Genomic DNA, 20,591 nt, shown 5'->3' with positions numbered 1-20,591 from the left:
TGACACCTCCCCAGAATGCCTGCTTCAGCAAACAAGCCCTGGAAATAGGAAAAGACAGGTCCCTGTCACCAACGCTCTCTCCACCCTTTACACTGCTCTGTTTTCTCCAAAGAACTTATCATCACTGAAACATTGTGTATTGTTTATAGTCAGTCAAGTCCCAGTGGAATGTAAGCTTCATGAGAGTTTCTTGGTTTTCTGCTGTATCCCAGTACCTACAACAATGCCTGGCCACATGGTCAGTACCCCAAAAAATGTGTTTGAATGAATAGTCAGCTCTTATGTGGGCTCATAATCACTATGCCATAATTCAAAGTACAGTTTTAATAACTAAAATAATTTGATATGACACTGCAATTTTTTTTACTTTTTTCAGTGCTCTTTTACATAGAAATGTTTTTAATTCTTATGAAACCAAATGTATTGATCTTTTTTTGGTAACATCCTCCATTCTTTTACACATAAGACTCCCTTCTTTCATTCTGACACAAATAGCACTTATACATTCTTCTTGATTTGTAGGGTTTTATATTCGCATGTTAATCCTCAACTAATTTAGAATTTACGTAGGTGGGAAGTTTTCTATTTTTCCTTATTTTTTATCTTGCTTTGTTCCCCCCCACCCCAAATATAATGAAATGTCTTCACACCATTTATTAAACAATAGAGTCTTGGCTATTTTCATAATTGTATTATAATGTTGGGTGATATTTAGCATGTTGGCCAGTTAAAATCCTAAACCTTTCCTGTATGAGCTAGTGCAAAGCTATTTCTTCTAGATACATGTAACTTCATCCTTGTTCTTAAGGTGCTCATGTTATCCCTGAAGAAAAGACAAATAGCCAGGTAATTAATATAAAGTGTGATTAATTCAATAATTAAAGGCATAAGCAAGGTACTATGTGAATTCAGAAAATTAGATGGCTAACTCTGGTAGAGACCACCTTACAGATGAAAGCCTGTGCATTAATTACTTTTCTTTTTTTCAGTCTGGACACTACACATGAATTAACACAGGCTGAGATTATTGCAGCTGATTATGAAACCCAAAAATGCTCATTGTACGAAAAGTCAACCATCTACAAATCCAGGATTACGAATAGAGCCCCTGACCTCTAATCCAATAACTCCTTAGGGAACAAAAAGGAAATTAAATTAGTTTGGCATAATTTGTTCTTACTGGGCTCATGCTGGCTCTAAGTGATCACTTTCTTTTCTCAGTGCCTATAAACCCTTCACGATGATGAGATAACATGAGAAAGTCCCCCTCTGCTGCCTGGCACATTGACTACTCACGGAAATGTCAGTAACACCTCCTGCCAGCCACACCGGCCCAATTCACATTTTATGCTTTGTCCCTGTTAGAAAACCAGGCAGTTCACCAGCTTCTCTCTCCCTTCTGTGCACATCCTATATGCCATGATTTCTCTAAGAATATTGACGTTAGCTCAGTGCTTCATCCATGTAAGTTATTTTAGCACTCTTGAGCTTCAGGAACAAGTACAGTCTGCAAACAGAACAAATTTGCCGAAACTTTCCTCATCTTCTCTTCCATTCAAAGCTTCAGATCTCCTCAAATAATGCCTCTTCTGAATTATAAGCCTGAAGATCATTCCACGACCCAGCGCCTCCAATGTCCCAGGCACAGTGCTAGACATTTGACTTCTGGTATCACTAATCCTCACAACTGAAAAACCTATGCATCACCCTCTATACTTTAAATTTTTTAATGTGAAATTTTAAAATTTACTCATTATGACTAACATTTTTGAGTGCACTTAACAGTATAATACATATATACATTACACTTATGTAATACATATGTACATACATATATACATTATCTATATATGCATAACTGAATCACTTTGCTGTACAGCATAAATTAACACCACATTGTAAATCAACTAGACCTCAATAAAATTTTTAAGAAACAGGTATTTTCTCAGTCACCCCAGACACTTTTCAGCCTCCTTGCCTGGAACTATGGAGCAGATGGAGCTCTGGAGTCAACAAATATTTATTGAGCACAAGATAAAACAAATCCCTGATCTCAGGGAGCTTATATCTTAGGGAGATAAAGTTAAATAAATAAAACAAATAATGTGCTCTGAGAAGAAAAAGCAGGGGGAAGTGGAGCAGAGTGTCAGAGTGGGAAGAGCTATTTCATACGCAGTGATCAGGGACCAGCCCCCCCACCACCCCAATAAAGGATCGGAGCAGAGGTGGGTGGAGTGCGAGCCAGAGGTGCCCTGAGAAACAAGATGTGTGAAATGCTGCAGGCTCAGCAAGGAGCCCAGAGAGGGCAGCCGGGCCCGGAGGCAGGAAGGCTGCACAGCTCTTCAGTCTTCCTGCTGAAGCAGCAGGACATTCGTTGACGTTTCCCACTTCCTGAAGACTTCAAGTTCTCCACATGTCACAGAGAAAAGGATCAAGTAAAATATTCAGTAGTCTGTAACAGGGTCAGCAAACTACAGCCGAAATCTGACCCACCCATTGTATTGATCAATAAAGTTTTATTGGAACATCGGTTCGACCATTCACTTACATATTGTTGAAGGCTGCTTTCCATTTGTGACAGAGACTCTATGGCCCACCAAAGCTAAAATATCCTACCTGGCTCTTTATAGAAAAAATTTGCTTACTCCTGGTATATTATAATTTATACAATCAGTATAAGAGTAAGAACTGATATTGTCCAAGTACCTATAATATGCTTAGTACACTACATCTACATTCCATCAATACTGAAATATACTCAAAATAGAACTTTCTATAATTAAAAATAAATAATTATAATACAACTACCTAAGAGTCTGCAGACTGGCAAGCAAAAGGCTATATATTGAAATACTGAAAACTGGTTCAATTCTCCTCATTTTCCAGTGAGCAATAAGCCAGGTCTCTGAAGGCTACATAAAGTCAAGTGGAAGTGAGGGTGCGTGTGTGTGTGTGTGTGTGTGTCACCCGGGCGTGCACACATACACATATACAGTCAAATCGGAAAACTGACAGATACACGCTAACCTTTTCTGCAGAGCTGACACACTGCCATTTAACCAGCAAGCGCAGAGCACGTTTTTCCGTTCCCAGTCACTAGTAAGAGACAAGGTTAACATTTTAAGTGATGGACTACAGCGTGTTATTTCCCCATGCAATGGACCCACGACTGCACCGCCTTAGAAAACACTTAATTTCAGTGATTGAATACACGGGAGCTCACTTTCCCTGCTATGAACCTTTGACAGCTCCTCAGTTTCATGTACCAGGGGAACCTTTTTTTTTCCCTCCTTTTCTTTTTCCCTCCCCTTTATACCTGAAGGGAAGCAAAATGAATACGTGGTGGCAGAGAGAAAAAGAGGAAGCCTAGAGAATGAAAACTGGTTTGTAAGCATCAGTGTACTTTACAAAAGCCGTATTCACTGCCATCTGCTCTAATTACTTCTAATGTTTGGGCTACCATCTTCATACAGTAGAAATAATGATCTCCTCAAGGGCAAAAAAAAAATTTTTTTTTACAGAAACAAACAAAAGTTGATTGCATTTAGCTCCCAGGCTGAAGAAGCATCAAGCTACTTTGTAGTGAACAATCAATTAGGAAAGTGGATAGGTCTCCAACGAACACAAACAAAGTGGGTCTTCTTCATGGTTCCCTCCCCCTTCCTCCTTTTCCCACCTCTTTGGAGGAATCATGCCCACAGCTCACACAGGGCAAGGAGATGCCCAGCTACATTTCTAGGTCTGAGGTTACACCATACCAATTCCTTACATTTGGATCAGAACCAAAGCCAAGACTTCTCCCCATCTTTGTGCTGGCATTAGACATGTCCAGTTTCGAGAAACACTGAATATAGAGATAGGTATTCTACCAAGAGTACAAATCCTCTCTCCTGGGGTAACTTCCTCAGAGACCACCACAGACCTGAACCCCTCATTGGAAGCTAGAACTAACAGCCTCATTAAAGCCTTCAGGAATGGAAATGATCCAGAATGGGAGCCTTTCACAAAGGCTATCTAGAGATCTTCTCAAATCCCCAAATTCAAGCATACTACCTGTATTAAGAATTCTGAGATGCCCCCCAGGATTCCTGCCCCCTGGTGTACATGCCCTGGATACTCCCCATCCCTGTAGTATGAACAGAGCTGCTGAATATGATGGGATCTCACTCCCATAATTAGGTTACATCACATGGCTATGGTGAAGGAATTTTACAGGTCTAATTAAGGTTCAGAAATCAGTTGACTTTGGGTTAATCAAAAGGGGGATAGACATCTCTTGTTTAGGAGAGCTCTTAAAAGAGAGATTCCTCCACTGACCTTGAAGGAGCAAACTGCCATGTTATGGAGAGGACCCAAGAGCAGCCTCTAGGACCCCAAATGGTCCCTGGCCAACAGCTAACAAGAAAATGAGGTCCTCATCCTACAGCTGACAGAAATTGACTTCGGCCAACAACTTGAATGAGACTGGAGGAAGACCCTGACCTCCGGATGAGGATGTAGCGAGGCTGACACCTTAACCTCAGCCTTGTGAGATGTTGAACAGAGACCCCAGCTACTCTGTGCCCAGACGTCTCCTGCAGAACCTTGGAGATAATAAATGGGCATTGTCCTAAGTTGCTAGGATGGTGATGCTGGACAGAAGGCCAGATGGTTCTCCCACTGCATAAGTGACTCCCAGCACACAGAAGAGGCAATACAGAATTTTTTTTCATTTATGATGCCAAGAAGTTTAAATTAAGACCTGATAAAGAACTCATTTGCTCAGGAAGAGTTAAGACTGCTAAAGAAAAACAGCAAATACCATACGACTGCTATGTCTTCACAACCTTTCTCTGTTTAAAAGGCTGAAGAAATGCAAAACCTTCCTGATCCTGAACACAACCATGATGTGTGTCCTTTGGGACATACTAAGAATTTTTGAAAGCCCAGATTCCAACTTGACTTCTGAGAATAGTATTTGAATATAATTGGTATTAATAGCACTACTCTTTCGCTTGCATTTCTTCCAAGGAGAGAGGTGAATCTGACTCTTTTATTCCCTCACTTAAAAAAAAAAAAAAAAAAAAAAAAAAGCTATGCTCTGCAGGGGAATACCAAGCTCAGAAACCAGAGAAATCCAGCCTGTACCTGTATCTGGTATCTTCATCGGCCTTGACTAAATAACTTTTCTCTCATTCTTTAAGGGGAGAGATTAAGGTACTTTTTAGGAAGAACAAAGGAAATGTTAATTTAGGTTTTTAGATCTCCTGATATCAAAGTAGCATCATGTTTTATCATTAAACATTCATGCATGTATTATCTGGTATTGTCTGATGATGCAAAAGATGATTTGTTTTAAGGCTAATACCACAAAATTAACAGTCCTACTTGGGAATGAGGAAGCCCAGAAAGGTTAAATGATGGGTTTCGGAGCTGGGATGCAATCTCAAGAATCTAGAATTTGGGGAAATTGCCTGTCCACTGCAGTGCAGATGCCTTTCTTGTATACACAGGTTGTGTTGATTAAATCATCACCATCCCCTTTGTGAACCTTCACTGGACATTCTCTATGGGCCAGGTGTTACAGGACCCTGCCCTGGACCCACAAATGCATAACTGAATTTGTAAGCTCTTAGAGCCCAGTTTCAAGTGCATTGTTCCCTTTCCTCTAAACGCATCTGCCACACACTGTCCCTTTTCGGCCAAACCCTGTTTATTGGCTCCAGATGCAATGAATCATCTACTGACTTGAGCGACATTAGAGGTAAACACCAAGGTTAAAATGTAGAGATAATTGAATAATACCAACTACCAGTAACAGCAGTCCAGGCAAAGGAGGAAATAGACCCGGAGATCTCAGATAGGGCAGTCTGATGGAAAACCTCCACTCTCAGGATCAAAACCACATGCTATTTTGACATGATGGAAAAAAATCTCTATGTTTTATTTTTCCAAATTTTCATATGCCAGTTATCAGTATGGGTAGGTGTGGCAAGCAGGCAGTGACATAATTTAAATGTCCCCATGATTGAAAATAAAACATCCAAAAATCAACTGAACTGCCATCTATTTAGTATCTCAAAGCAGTGTGCTTTAAACTGTTTTTTAAATATATTATGTGTAAGTTATTGCTTTGACTGATGATAAATAAAATTCATGAACTATATGCATTTTTTCCAACAAACTCTTCTTCAGAGAAAACCCCATAAAGCAAAAATTTTCCAAAGCCTTTCCAAAAATTCATAAAGCTCACTATACTTTCCAGATAGCAAAATGTACTTTAATCATTTGCTTTACGGTCACCTGGTATTCGTTGTATACAATGCACATCATGTATAAACATGGGTATAACATATACACATAAGTTTATACAAACACTTGAAAAACTTTCCTTATTGTGTCTTTAAAGGCAGAAAACTCAGAACCCTTAATGAATACTAAACAATCCACAGGCATAGTTATCACCCAAGAAGTTTGGAAGTTTAAAAGCCACAAAGACCCCCATGAAATGAGCCTTAAAGCAGCAGTACTCACTCTCTAGGGATGCAAGGCTAGACTAATTCAATAAGCAATATGGGAGAGCGATCAGAGGCCACAACATCTGACATAACACATGCAAAATGCCTTTCCATGGAATTCTCCCAACTTTGGGGAATTACCCTCTTGTTGAAAATCAGGACCTCAACTTGCTGAGGGTTAATTATTCACGTAGCTCTGTTCTGCCTTAAGGAAATAGGAGCTTCTTCTTTCCCCATTTTCCCAATGGGAAGAAATATAGCTCCCAATAAGCCCCTCTATTACTTAGGGTTAATGAAAGCTTAGATATTTATTCTAATATCTCATTTCAAAAAGGTGAAATTAAGTGACTGCTACAAGACTACTTATTCAATGAACTGAGCAGGGGTAGAGCCAGGACAAAATCCAAACGAAGTGATTTGTTCTTTCCACCAAAAGACGTGACCTTTATTTTTAAGTTAACATAGTGTAACTCTTCTAAAATTTTCTTGATGGACCCGTCAACATGCATTCTGGCAGCTATGAGCCACATGAATGGATCCCATGGAAAAGCTGGTAAGCACACGGCACAGCTTCCCATTAGTCCCCATTTCCTACTTCTGGACAGCTCCTCCAGATGAAGTCTCCTTTGCCCAGGATCTACCCAAAGGCGTTTTTGTTGTTTTAGAAAATTGAGAAAAAAAAATCACTTCACCTCCTTATCAACCACATGAAGCAGAAAGAAATAACCTTTCCTTGTTACTCCCTCCTCTTTCCCATTATACTCAACTAAGTGGGGTGGGAAGGTAGCTTTTAATCTGCAAGTCTTTACGTTTTTCATATGGGGCAGTCCAAAGCAAACCTAAATCATTGTTAGTTTAAAACATTTTTTAAACCTTCTGAACATATTGGGAACATTCATAGACAATGTAATGGACATAGATAATTGACGCCTTGCCTAAATCCCCAAGAAACTGAGATGATAAGAAGGTACCCAAAGGATATTTTGAGAATAGGAGGCAAAAGCATAAAATAAATGAAGTTTAATTACTTTCTGCAGACTAAGCTAGAGATTTGGATTTTTAAAGATAGAACTTAATGATTCTATCATTAATGATTTATATTAAAAATACTTCTTTGTTTTTATGTAGGGGAAATCTTCATGACATTTGGATTTGGCAATGATTTCTTCACTATGATATCAAAAGCACAACAACAACAAAAAAACAGATAAATTGGACTTGATCAAATTAAAAACTTTTGTGTATCAAAGGACGCCATCAATGGAGTGAAAATGCAACCTGTGTAATAGAAGAAAGTATTTGCAAATCATATATCTGATAAAGGATTAATATCCAGACTATATAAAGAAATTCTGAATTGCAACAACAACAAAAAACTCTATTAAAAATGGTCAATGGACCTGAATAAACATTTCTCCAAAGATCTATACATAGCTAATAAACATAGGAAAAGATGTTCAACATCACTAATCATTAGGAAAATGCAAATCAAAACCATGAGCTGCATCCATAACTCAGCACAGAGTCCTCATACAGCATTTTCTGGACTTGTGTAGTGGGCAAAATTAGCTCCAACCCCTTGCTAACTTGGCTCAAGGAGAAACAACTCTTGTTTCTGAAGAATACGCTCAGCAATATTTGAGAGTTATTGAAAGGATCAGCTAAGGGGAAGAGTGTTTGAAAAACAAAACTAAGAGGGGATTAACCAAGATGGCGGAGTAGAAGGACGTGCTCTCACTCCCTCTTGCGAGAGCACCAGAATCAAAACTGGCTGCTGGACAATCATTGACAGGAGGACCCTGGACTTCACCAAGGAGGATACCCCACGTCCAAGGACAGAGAAGAAGCCACAGTGAGACGGTAGGAGGGGCGCAATCAGAGTAAAATCAAATCCCATAACTGCTGGGTGGGTGACTCACAGACTGGCGAACACTTATACCACAGAAGTCCACCCACTGGAGTGAAGGTTCTGAGCCCCACGTCAGGCTTCCCAACTTGGGGGTCCGGCTACGGGAGGAAGAATTCCTAGAGAATCAGACTTTGAAGCCTAGTGGGAATTGATTGCAGAACTTTGACAGGACTGGGGGAAACAGAGACGCCACTCTTGGAGGGCACACACAAAGTAATGTGTGCATCGGGACCCAGGGGAAGGAGCAGTGACCCTGGGGGAGACTGAACCAGACCTACCTGCTGGTGTTGGGGGGTCTCCTGCAGGGGCGAGTGGTGGCTCTGTTTCACCGGGGGGATAAGGACACTGGCAGCCGAGGTTCTGGGAAGTTCTCCTTGCCGTGAGCCCTCCCAGAGTCTGCCATTAACCCCACCAAAGAGCACGGGTAGGCTCCAGTGTTGGGTTGCCTCAGGCAAAACAAGCAACAGGGAGGGAACCCAGCCCCACCCATCGACAGTCAAGTGGATTAAGGTTTTACTGAGCTCTGACCGCCACAGCAACAGGGAGGGAACCCAGCCCCACCCATCAACAGTCAAGGGGATTAAGGTTTTACTGAGCTCTGACCGCCACAGCAACAGTCAGCTCTACCCACCACCAGAGCCTACCATCAAGCCTCTTAGATAGCCTCAACCACCAGAGGGCAGAGAGCAGAAGCAAGAAAAACTACAATCCTGCAGCCTGCGGACCAAAAACCACAGTTACAGAAAGATAGACAAGATGAAAAGGCAGAGGGCTATATACCAGATGAAGGAACAAGAAAAAACCCCAGAAAAACAACTAAATGAAGTGGAGATAGGCAACCTCCCAGAGAAAGAATTCAGAATAATGATAGTGAAGATGATCCAGGACCTCGGAATAAGAATGGAGGCAAAGATTGAGAAGATGCAAGAAATGATTAACAAAGACCTAGAAGAATTAAAGAACAAACAAACAGAGATGACCAATACAATAACTGAAATGAAAACTACACTAGAAGGAATCAATAGCAGAATAACTGAGGCAGAAGAACGGATAAGTGACCTGGAAGACAGAATGGTGGAATTCACTGCTGCGGAACAGACTAAAGAAAAAAGAATGAAAAGAAATGAAGACAGCCTAAGAGACCTCTGGGACAACATTAAACGCAACAACATTCGCATTATAGGGGTCCCAGAAGGAGAAGAGAGAGAGAAAGGACCAGAGAAAATATTTGAAGAGGTTATAGTCGAAAACTTCCCTAACATGGGAAAGGAGATAGCCACCCAAGTCCAGGAAGCGCAGAGAGTCCCATACAGAATAAACCCAAGGAGAAACACGCCGAGACACATAGTAATCAAAGTGGCAAAAATTAAAGACAAAGAAAAATTATTGAAAGCAGCAAGGGAAAAACGACAAATAACATACAAGGGAACTCCCATAAGGTTAACAGCTGATTTCTCAGCAGAAACTCTGCAAGCCAGAAGGGAGTGGCATGATATACTTAAAGTGATGAAAGGGAAGAACCTACAACCAAGATTACTCTACCCGGCAAGGATCTCATTTAGATTTGATGGAGAAATCAAAAGCTTTACAGACAAGCAAAAGCTAAGAGAATTCAGCACCACCAAACCAGCTCTACAACAAATGCTAAAGGAACTTCTCTAAGTGGGAAACACAAGAGAAGAAAAGGACCTACAAAAACAAACCCAAAACAATTAAGAAAATGGTCATAGGAACATACATATCGATAATTACCTTAAACGTGAATGGATTAAACGCCCCAACCAAAAGACATAGACTGGCTGAATGGATACAAAAACAGGACCCATATATATGCTGTCTACAAGAGACCCACTTTAGACCTAGGGACACATACAGACTGAAAGTTAGGGGATGGAAAAAGATATTCCATGCAAATGGAAATCAAAAGAAAGCTGGAGTAGCTATACTCATATCAGATAAAATAGACTTTAAAATAAAGAATGTTACAAGAGACAAGGAAGGACACTACATAATGATCCAGGGATCAATCCAAGAAGAAGATATAACAATTATAAATATATATGCACCCAACATAGGAGCACCTCAATACATAAGGCAACTGCTAACAGCTATAAAAGAGGAAATCGACAGTAACACAATAATAGTGGGGGACTTTAACACCTCACTTACACCAATGGACAGATCATCCAAAATGAAAATAAATAAGGAAACAGAAGCTTTAAATGACACAATAGACCAGATAGATTTAATTGATATATATAGGACATTCCATCCAAAAACAGCAGATTACACATTCTTCTCAAGTGCGCACGGAACATTCTCCAGGATAGATCACATCTTGGGTCACAAATCAAGCCTCAGTAAATTTAAGAAAATTGAAATCATACCAAGCATCTTTTCTGACCACAACGCTATGAGATTAGAAATGAATTACAGGGAAAAAAACGTAAAAAAGACAAACACATGGAGGCTAAACAATACGTTACTAAATAACCAAAAGATCACTGAAGAAATCAAAGAGGAAATAAAAAAATACCTAGAGACAAATGACAATGAAAACACGACGACCCAAAACCTATGGGATGCAGCAAAAGCGGTTCTAAGAGGGAAGTTTATAGCTATACAAGCCTACCTAAAGAAACAAGAAAAATCTCAAGTAAACAATCTAACCTTACACCTAAAGAAACTAGAGAAAGAAGAACAAACAAAACCCAAAGTTAGCAGAAGGAAAGAAATCATAAAGATCAGAGCAGAAATAAATGAGATAGAAACAAAGAAAACAATAGCAAAGATCAATAAAACTAAAAGTTGGTTCTTTGAGAAGATAAACAAAATTGATAAGCCATTAGCCAGACTCATCAAGAAAAAGAGGGAGAGGACTCAAATCAATAAAATCAGAAATGAAAAAGGAGAAGTTACAACAGACACTGCAGAAATACAAAACATCCTAAGAGACTACTATAAGCAACTTTATGCCAATAAAATGGACAACCTGGAAGAAATGGACAAATTCTTAGAAAGGTATAACCTTCCAAGACTGAACCAGGAAGAAACAGAAAATATAAACAGACCAATCACAAGTAATGAAATTGAAACTGTGATTAAAAATCTTCCAACAAACAAAAGTCCAGGACCAGATGGCTTCACAGGTGAATTCTATCAAACATTTAGAGAAGAGCTAACACCCATCCTTCTCAAACTCTTCCAAAAAATTACAGAGGAAGGAACACTCCCAAACTCATTCTATGAGGCCACCATCACCCTGATACCAAAACCAGACAAAGACACTACAAAAAAAGAAAATTACAGACCAATATCACTGATGAATATAGATGCAAAAATCCTCAACAAAATACTAGCAAACAGAATCCAACAACACATTAAAAGGATCATACACCACGATCAAGTGGGATTTATCCCAGGGATGCAAGGATTCTTCAATATACGCAAATCAATCAATGTGATACACCATATTAACAAATTGAAGAAGAAAAACCATATGATCATCTCAATAGATGCAGAAAAAGCTTTTGACAAAATTCAACACCCATTTCTGATAAAAACTCTCCAGAAAGTGGGCATAGAGGGAACCTACCTCAACATAATAAAGGCCATATATGACAAACCCACAGCAAACATCATTCTCAATGGTGAAAAACTGAAAGCATTTCCTCTAAGATCAGGAACGAGACAAGGATGTCCGCTCTCACCACTATTATTCAACATAGTTCTGGAAGTCCTAGCCACGGCAATCAGAGAAGAAAAAGAAATAAAAGGAATACAAATTGGAAAAGAGGAAGTAAAACTGTCACTGTTTGCGGATGACATGATACTATACATAGAGAATCCTAAAACTGCCACCAGAAAACTGCTAGAGCTAATTAATGAATATGGTAAAGTTGCAGGATACAAAATTAATGCACAGAAATCTCTTGCATTCCTATACACTAATGATGAAAAATCTGAAAGAGAAATTATGGAAACACTCCCATTTACCATTGCAACAAAAAGAATAAAATACCTAGGAATAAACCTACCTAGGGAGACAAAAGACCTGTATGCAGAAAACTATAAGACACTGATGAAAGAAATTAAAGATGATACCAACAGATGGAGAGATATACCATGTTCTTGGATTGGAAGAATCAACATTGTGAAAATGAGTATACTACCCAAAGCAATCTACAGATTCAATGCAATCCCTATCAAATTACCAATGGCATTTTTTACGGAGCTAGAACAAATCATCTTAAAATTTGTATGGAGACACAAAAGACCCCGAATAGCCAAAGCAGTCTTGAGGCAAAAAAATGGAGCTGGAGGAATCAGACTCCCTGACTTCAGACTATACTACAAAGCTACAGTAATCAAGACAATATGGTACTGGCACAAAAACAGAAACATAGATCAATGGAACAAGATAGAAAGCCCAGAGATTAACGCACGCACTTATGGTCAACTAATCTATGACAAAGGAGGCAAAGATATACAATGGAGAAAAGACAGTCTCTTCAATAAGTGGTGCTGGGAAAACTGGACAGCTACATGTAAAAGAATGAAATTAGAATACTCCCTAACACCATACACAAAAATAAACTCAAAATGGATTAGAGACCTAAATATAAGACTGGACACTATAAAACTCTTAGAGGAAAACATAGGAAGAACACTCTTTGACATAAATCACAGCAAGATCTTTTTTGATCCACCTCCTAGAGTAATGGAAATAAAAACAAAAATAAACAAGTGGGACCTAATGAAACTTCAAAGCTTTTGCACAGCAAAGGAAACCATAAACAAGACGAAAAGACAACCCTCAGAATGGGAGAAAATATTTGCAAATGAATCAACGGACAAAGGATTAATCTCCAAAATATATAAACAGCTCATTCAGCTCAATATCAAAGAAACAAACACCCCAATCCAAAAATGGGCAGAAGACCTAAATAGACATTTCTCCAAAGAAGACATACAGACGGCCACGAAGCACATGAAAAGCTGCTCAACATCACTAATTATTAGAGAAATGCAAATCAAAACTACAATGAGGTATCACCTCACTCCTGTTAGAATGGGGATCATCAGAAAATCTACAAACAACAAATGCTGGAGAGGGTGTGGAGAAAAGGGAACCCTCTTGCACTGTTGGTGGGAATGTAAATTGATACAGCCACTCTGGAGAACAATATGGAGGTTCCTTAAAAAACTAAAAATAGAATTACCATATGACCCAGCAATCCCACTACTGGGCATATACCCAGAGAAAACCGTAATTCAAAAAGACACATGCACCCGAATGTTCATTGCAGCACTATTTACAATAGCCAGGTCATGGAAGCAACCTAAATGCCCATCAACAGACGAATGGATAAAGAAGATGTGGTACATATATACAATGGAATATTACTCAGCCATAAAAAGGAACGAAATTGAGTCATTTGTTGAGACGTGGATGGATCTAGAGACTGTCATACAGAGTGAAGTAAGTCAGAAAGAGAAAAACAAATATCATATATTAATGCATGTATGTGGAACCTAGAAAAATGATACAGATGAGCCAGTTTGCAGGGCAGAAGTTGAGACACAGATGTAGAGAATGGACATATGGACACCAAGGGGGGAAAACTGCGGTGAGGTGGGGATGGTGGTGTGCTGAATTGGGCGATTGGGATTGGCATGTATACACTGATATGTATAAAATTGATGCCTAATAAGTACCTGCAGTATAAAAAAACAAACAAAACAACTAATACTAAACTTTCATTGGGTTATTTGTATGGAAATATGTTAATATAAATGTTTCAGACATTACATGAAATTCCTAAAAATCTTATATTTGTATTTGTATGGAAATATGTATGGAAATATGTTAATATAAACGTTTCAGACATTACATGAAATTTCTAAAAATCTTATATGTTCTGGTATAATGTTATAAGTCATAATCCTAGTTATTACTTTAAAATGTATATCTCAGAAATAACTAATTTTCTTGTCAACTGCATTATTATGAACTTTCATCAAATCTTTTACCGTGGTCATTTTTAAGTCTTTTGTCATTTACAGACAGTTCTGGGTGTACTCTGATGATTTTGCAAATATGTTCCTATAAAAGGGTTTCATCTTCAAGAAATTCATGGAAAAGACTCTGACAAGTACAGGTTTCTGGTAACTGACTGTACTGCTGAACTGAATGAATAAGCATTTTCAGAACTCTGATGAAAAACTGATGAACTCATAAAAGTGCTAACAAAAGATCAAGATGAAAAAAAACAATTAATTACATGGGACTGAGTGAACTGATGAGGATGAGTATAATTTTTGTGACTTTCTGTCTGAATTAAAAAAAAAAAAAATCCCACAAGGACTCAGAGGCAAAGAATATACAAATCAATTTTCACTGCAAAGTAAAGGAGCTGTTACAGTGGAGGATTACTGGACTGAATGTCAATATTATGACATAGTATGAGTGTGTTTCATGTTTGGTAATTGCAATCATTGTTGCTTTTGTTGTGGTCATCCATGTACAATGCTTGGTGTCAGTCTATTTATCTCTTGTAAAAATAAAATACAGTGTGTGTGTGTGAAAAAAAAAAAAAAAAAAAAAAGAAAAACAAAACTAAATAGTGATTTCCCCCAGCACACACCCAAGGCACCTCTACGTTATGTTCAAGCTTTTCTTTCTACTACCAAACAGATCAACACAGGTAAGCAGAAACAATCTAATAGTTCTGTCACAATTCCACACACCAGGACTCTTTGAAAGCCAATCTATTTTGGTAAAATCCCAACTTCTTTCTTTGCTGTGAGCTTGTTTTATAATAAATAAACATTTAAAACACTTAAAAAAAAAAAAAAAAAAAAAACCATGAGCTGTCACTTGACAGCCATTAGGATGGCTATTAGTTAAAAAAAAAACACAAACAAAATAACAAGTATTGATGAGAATGTGGAGAATTAGAACCCTTGTGCATTGCTGGTAGGAATGTCAAATGGTGCAGCCACTTTGGAAATGGTATGGCAGTTCCTCACAACATTAAACATTGGCGTACCATATAATTCTGACCATTCCAATATTGGGTTTATACCCAAAAGAACTGAAAGCAGGGACTCGAACAGATATTTGTATATCCATGTTCATAGCAGCATTATTTACAAGCCAAAAGGTGGAAGTAGGCCAAGCGTTCATCACAGATGAATGGACAAAGTGTGGTATATCCATGCAATGGAACATTATTCAACCTTAAAAAGGAAGGAAATTCTGACACATTACACCATGGATGAACCCTGAAGACATTATGCTAAGAGAAATAAGCCAGCTACAAAAGGATAAATATTGTGTGCTTCCACTTAGATGAAGTACCTATGTTGCCAAATTCACAGAGAAAGAAAGTGGAATAGTGGTTGCCAGGGTCCAGGGGCAGGGAGAATGGGGAGTTAGAGCTTAATGGTTATGGAGTTTCAGTTTGGGAAGATGAAAATGTTCCAGAGATAGACAGTGGTGATGGCTGCACAACAATGCCACTGAACTGCACCATTAAATATACTTAAAATGGTGAATTTTACATTATGCATATTTTACCACAATTTAAAAACCTGGGGGGGAAAAGATGTTTCTTCATTTCTAATAAGGAATTTTAGAGCCTCCTGTCTTCTCTTTTTCAGATGAGGATACTGGATCTCAGAGAGGCTAAATGACTTTTTCAAGGTTCTAAAACCAGACGAAGGAATGCAAAACCAAAACTGAAGACAAGGCTCAGCATGTAAGCTTGCCTTGCTGCTCTGTGGAGTGGGTTTGTCCCCTTGTTTGTGTGAGCGCATGTGCATGAGTGTGTCCAGAAGTCTTCTGTGCTCTAGTCCCTGGTCACCTCTCCACCCTGCTCGACAGCGTACACAAATCACCTGCAGCTCCCCAGACACACTCTGCTACTTCCCATCTCCAGCCTCCAGTCCCAGAGGTGACCTCTATTACCTGTGCCCAGAAGACCTTTCTACCCTATTCCACTAGGGAAACCCTTGCTCAGTCTTCAAAAGCCAGATCATCTCCCTTTCTCTGTGAAGCTTTAGCTAGTGTCCCCTCACTCTGAAACAGAGCTGTCTCTTTTTTCTGCTTGCACTGGGCTTTGAACTTATTGCTGTAGTATTTATCGTCACAGTGTTTGGTATCTTGTGGTATTTTCTATCTCCACGCCCACCTCATCTAAGCCAAATGAGACAGATTCAAGGGAACCAATGGGAGAGCTTAACGGAAAAGGCACCAGCATTTGCTTCAGACCTGGAAAGTCTAAACAAGAGACTGTGGCTGGAGCTGTCCCGGCCCGGCAGCAGAGGGAAAAGATGGAGCTGGTCTGGGAGCAAGCTGCCTGTCACTACAGGAGGAACAAAGGTGACTGTGGATCCCATTAAAGGGAACGGATTGGGGGTGATAAAAAGGATTTTTCCCAAGAGGCAGACTGAACTACTGGGGAGAGCGAAGTTCCCCACCCCCAAAAAACTCAGTGGGCCAGAAATGGGTCAGAATGGGTCAGAAAGAATTGTAGGCCAAGGACCTTAGTTGGAGGATTTCTGGTGAACCCACAAAAGAGCCCACGAGGAAGCTAAAAATGGTACCTCTGCCACCAGCAGTGCATTTGTTACCTTGTTGCTGTACATGCCACATCTGATGTATAATTTTACCCTAATCCTCCCTCCCCCAGGCCAACTCCTACAAGAAGTGGGGAAGGGGATGGAGGGAAGAGAGAAATAACCATTCCCCCCACCACAAGCTTCAAGCCATCTGGGGATGGGGAAGTCAATTTTTAAACTGATAAAAGTTTGTGGCTTTGAAATTACTTTGAACTGAAATGGAGTTAGATGATTATTAGAGCCTATCAAGACTGCTGCATTCAAAAGCAGGACATAAGATAAGTATGAGGCTACAGGGGATCCTGGTCAGGGCGTTTCAAAGCCAAGAAGCTTGAGAGTAAGGATGCACCTGAGAGTGTGGGAAACTAGAAAGAGCCAATGGCATTATCCTTTCAAAAAACACGGCTATCAAGGGAAGGAGAGAACTCAACCCCTTTGTAAAAGGAGCCATAGCTTCAAAGGAAGATTAGGGAAAGGTTGAAGTTCTTTGGTTAAGATTAAACAGTTTATATACTGAGGAAAATGAGCTAATGGAACAAGAGAAAAGAAAGGGGATCATTGCTGACTTCAAATGGTGCCGAGATGGGAGACGGGGTGATTTACATACAACACGTGGGCGGGGATCAGCCCCTCCTCTGCTCATCCCACAAGCACTGCAGTCCCCAAGCATCCAGCCCCTTCTTTCTCATCTGCACATCCTTCCTGGATACTGTCACCACCTCCCTTAGCCTCTGTTATAACCTACCTTATGACAGCTTTCAAATTTGTATCTCAGACCCTGAACTCTCTCCTAAGCTCTAAATAGCCAGATAGCTCTACATGTATGTTACATGTAACAGTCAGCCATAACAAGGGTAAAACTGCATTTCTTAGCCTCCCCTTCCTACAAACTCACTCACTCTGCCATCAACACTTAGTGATGCCCTATCCACCAAGTTTACAGTGTCCCCCAACTCCAGAAATATAGTCACCTACAATTCCTCCTAACCTTCACGTCCCATGGCCAACAAGTCACCAAACCATGTCCATTCACCCCAGAAATGCCTCTTAGTTCAGGCTTTTCTTTGCCGTGTGTAGGGCAACAGGAGGTGCTCGTCGCTCGCCTGGATCTTCTGGACTAAAGGCTCCATGAGGGCAGAGAGCAGGTCTGTGTGTGCGCCTAGAGTTTAGCACAGCACTTGGGCCACAGCAGGTCTGTAATGAATCCTTGTTCATTGAATGAAGGCAGGCTGCATGAAGGACCACCATGGCGATGGCTGAGCTGGCCTCTCTGCTTCCACTCTGCTCGCAGCCTTCCATCCTCCTCCTCCCCACAGGCACTGCCAATATTCAATATTCTCTTGCTAGAAAAGCTAACCTCATTAATTCATATTCTCTCCCTCTCTCTCTCCCTCGCACACACACACACACACACACACACACACTGTCACACACCTGGCCACACACCCCCTTAGAATACAGAAGTGTGAAACTGATTCCCAGTGCCTAGAAAATAAAGTACAAATTCAAATAAGTATATAACCCCCCACCCAAGAACTGGTCTCCGCAGCCTCATCTCCCACTCCTTCCGACTCCTCCGCTGGGACGTGCACCATCCTCAAGCTATACCAAAAGCCACACCACCTCCTAAACACGTCATGATCATGCTGATGCATAAGTCCCTTCTCTCCTGGGCAATACCATCATCTCTCAAGGTCTGGCTCCACTTTAAATTTCCCTGCGATGACTTTCTCAGTTTCTCTTTGAGAAACTATTCTTTCCTCAGTGCCTGCCCTGCATCCTGCTCCTACTACTTTTGTGGTCCATATTTACCTTGACGTTTACCTTGCTAGAATGTGAGTTCCACAGGGCAGGGGCTGCATCGTAATCATCCGCATATCACAAGTCACCAGCACGGTACCTGGCACACAATGGGCACCTACTGAGTCAATTAGATCAAATTCATGAATTAGACCGGCTATGTGAAACAGGCAGCAGCAAACAGCAGATTACAGTGTCACCAAAAACCTTTCTCTTGCCTGAAATTTTACAATTTCTTTGTCCTCTGTTAAAGTAATTTAATGTTTTTTAAAAGATTGCAGAATATATTCATCAAGGCGTAATCCAAACTACTGGTGCTGTGTCTGCCAGAAGAGTGCCCCCAGACCTGCTTCGATAAATTGATAGCACTTATTTGTAATTTGCAGCCCCCATTTGCATGCAAATAATGAATGTGCTGGAGTCCATAAAATTGATTTTTCTCTTAAGTTAAATATTCCACCTATAATCTTGCTAGTGTATCAATTAATGAAGTTTTACTATATTCAACCAATAAACATCTGTTGAGCCAGGTACTGTGGTAGGTCCCGAGGATGAAATGATACATAACATAATTCCCTGCTCTCAGGAAGCTCACTGTCTAGAAGAAACGAACATAAAAGCCAATCCTTATAATATCACACATCCTTGTTTCTTTTCTCACAAAGGCAAAATCTGGATGTTTACAAGAGAAGATAGAAAAGATAAAAGCTAAAAGAGTATACTTAGAAATACTTCTCAGATTATGATCCTGCTTGCAGAAAATATAATTACTTAGCATTTTAAAAGAAATCATGCAAACTTTTAATACTCTGAACAAGAAAACCTACTCAACATGATCTCATGTTATTAAAGCCTTTACCTGGGAGTCAAATATTATCAAAACCTATAAACAATAACTGGACACACATCCATTTAGAGACTGTAACTAGGTTTTTTCATTTCAAGAGGGTGGACTGTTCACTATTAATGACCTTTGTTCAGCATAGCAACATTTGTCCAAATCAGTCAGCTGCTTTAAAAACCTAAATAAACTTATGGGGAAAAAATTCCCTTACTTTTTGGAAAATGGGAGAAGGCCACAGGGCTCATAAACCTCTGATTGGGACCCATGCTTGCCCCCAAGAGGCAACTGCCACAAATCTTCAGAAGAAACCCCTGATTCAACACCATCCCCGGACACACACTCCCCCTACATACCCATCCACCTACACTCCACGTCTGCTCTAATTGGAGTCACACAAAAACCTCAGTGCAACCCAAGCTCAAATTCCTCAAGACAATTGTGGTCACTGAGTCCAATAAGAGAACCTTCGAGATATCCACACCCAACCATCTCTGAGGCATTTGCCCTGGGTCCTTAGGCCTCCTGCACCAAAGCTGAAATTCAGGCGTTGCTTACATGGTGCCCAGGAAGCCTCTGCAAGATTCAGGAAGGGAACACAGTAAAGCCTGCTGCTAACAAAACCCAGAATCAAAAGGGAGGCCAAGTTGATGTCAAATTTGTAATCAGCAACTCGATGATGAATTTGTTTTTCACAGACTTTAACACAGCAGGCCAGCCCACAATCACAGCTACACAAGTAAACTCAGACCAGGTTAAAAGGTTTTTTTTGTTTTTCATTTAGTTTTCCAGGTCACCACAGTGGTGAGAACTGGCCAGACCACAAATAATGGGGGTGCAGCTTGTATTCATATTTTAATTCGAAACATCATTACTGTGTAAACGGAATCTCCTTTGACATTTGTATACTGGAAGGAAG

The 20,591-nt window shown here is 40.0% G+C and overlaps 1 protein-coding gene and 1 long non-coding RNA gene across 19 annotated transcripts in view; both read right to left on the bottom strand.

The window, feature by feature from the left end:
• PKHD1 (PKHD1 ciliary IPT domain containing fibrocystin/polyductin) overlaps positions 1-20,591 on the bottom strand; it is a 439,380-nt gene that overhangs the window by 305,895 nt on the left and 112,894 nt on the right. The gene's annotated exons all lie outside the window — the stretch shown is intronic.
• Positions 5,032-18,829, bottom strand: LOC309637341. The gene is made up of 2 exons (XR_014250492.1): positions 15,292-18,829; positions 5,032-8,010 (listed from the first exon to the last, which is right to left on the bottom strand). It is a non-coding gene; the product is annotated as an uncharacterized lncRNA (long non-coding RNA).

The sequence above is a fragment of the Balaenoptera physalus genome (assembly GCF_965194825.1).
Source record: "Balaenoptera physalus genome assembly, chromosome: 11".
NCBI classification, from domain to species: domain Eukaryota; kingdom Metazoa; phylum Chordata; class Mammalia; order Artiodactyla; family Balaenopteridae; genus Balaenoptera; species Balaenoptera physalus.
The sequence above is the reverse complement of the archived record's forward strand: the minus strand, read 5'-3'. Positions and strand labels throughout refer to the sequence as shown.